Source organism: Harmonia axyridis, chromosome 2, assembly GCF_914767665.1.
Source record: "Harmonia axyridis chromosome 2, icHarAxyr1.1, whole genome shotgun sequence".
Lineage (NCBI taxonomy): Eukaryota > Metazoa > Arthropoda > Insecta > Coleoptera > Coccinellidae > Harmonia > Harmonia axyridis.
Genome location: NC_059502.1, coordinates 35,493,341 through 35,494,967, shown reverse-complemented (window position 1 = coordinate 35,494,967; position 1,627 = coordinate 35,493,341). Strand labels below are relative to the sequence as shown.

The window sequence follows — 1,627 nt, the reverse complement described above, 5'->3', positions numbered from 1 at the left end:
TGATCTTAAGTCTTTTACTTTTCAAGCAAATTTGCAGCTGATAAGCTAAAAAATTGCTGATATCATATTTTGAATCACTTCGAAATTCGAGAATTAGCAAGACTGAAGCTAAAATAATTTGAATAATAAGCACCACTCAGTGCTAATGATCCTAAAAATCGATGCCGAAAATCAGGCAGGTAGTGTCGGTACCTACTGAACTCCATGTAAAAAATATGTATATATCAACTTCGAAACTTTTAAAAATAGTATCCATTTTACAAGCTGCAATAAGAAAATGAATTTCATTATTTAAATAAAAAGGCATTCGTAACGAACATAAAAAAGCTTCGCCATGACAATGCTTGAGCATTGCCGTGACCAGGATTCGAACCTGGGTTACTACGGCCACAACGTAGGGTCCTAACCACTAGACGATCACGGCTATCGAAGCGATGGGTCTAGTGTTGAAATGTTCGCTACTTATAGGAGTTATCCAAAATTAAGCTCGTCATATACTATCTTCTATGTACGTACATAGCGTAGTAGCTATTACACACATCCAGCAAATGAATAATAATGATAGATATAAAAGAAATTCAAGCTTCGTACAATATTTCTGTGAAAACAGATCCGATCGAGCTGAAATTTTGCATTAACGTGAAGTACGTTAAGAATTGCAAACTCTGTGCCAAATTCCGTGTTGATTGCGACGTCGGAACCATAGAAAATTCATGTAAATATCGAAAAAAGGTTTCTACCGAATAGAATTTAGCGTTTAGATAAACTAACTGACCACAATGACAAGATAATAAATCATATATATCTTATATACAGCGTGTCAATTTGAAAATATGCTACCCTTAATATATCTCGGTCCCCATGCAAAATCAGAAAAAAATGCAAAACAGGTAAACTTTGGTTCGTAGGAGGACATTTTATACGATTTATTCCAATCAATTTGTATCAAAAGCCCCTTAAATCTTATTCTACTCTTTTTTTATTTTTCAGAAGTATCAAGAGTATGGCATTTTTGAAATGGTAATGGAATTACCTTTGAATTGTTTAGTTATGCTAACTTAAAAAAAAACTCAACGACAAAAAACCTACAATCCTTTCAATCAATTTTCAATACTTTCTTGACATGAATGTATCAAACACAAACATGTTTTACGGGATGCGCTATTGCACTAGCGCAACTATGGGGGAGGGGTGTCTTTGGGGCTACAGCCCCACCCCCCAAAAATACCAATAACTCAGAAAAAGTTTGTCAATGGAAATAACATGATGTTCTCTTCATTTTCGTTTATAATTCATAACCCAGCATAATTTCCTCCACAAGATATTCAATTTGAATGGGCCATAGATATTCCAATTTAAAGTTTTCATCATGTGATATGCTAATTTTTAATGCAAATCCACAAGGTGATATCATTTCTGGAAGAGTGCCCGATTCTTTCCTTCAGAACTATTTTTTGGTGAACTGCTGGTAGTTTAGAAAAATGTAAAAAGAAACTCTAGTCCAGTATACTATACTTTTTGGTTTGTTATTGTTTTATCGTATCTGTTATCGATTTCGTGAAATTTCAAACTACTCTCTATTAATACTCTGGAAAATTCAAATTATTATAAAGATCTAGCTTGTAAG

At 33.6% G+C, this 1,627-nt stretch overlaps 1 non-coding gene across 1 annotated transcript; it reads right to left on the bottom strand.

Annotated features, from left to right (window-relative positions):
* Nucleotides 1–352: 352 nt before the first annotated feature.
* On the bottom strand, nt 353–424 carry Trnah-gug. The gene has a single exon. It is a non-coding gene; the product is annotated as a tRNA-His (tRNA).
* Nucleotides 425–1,627: the final 1,203 nt, after the last annotated feature.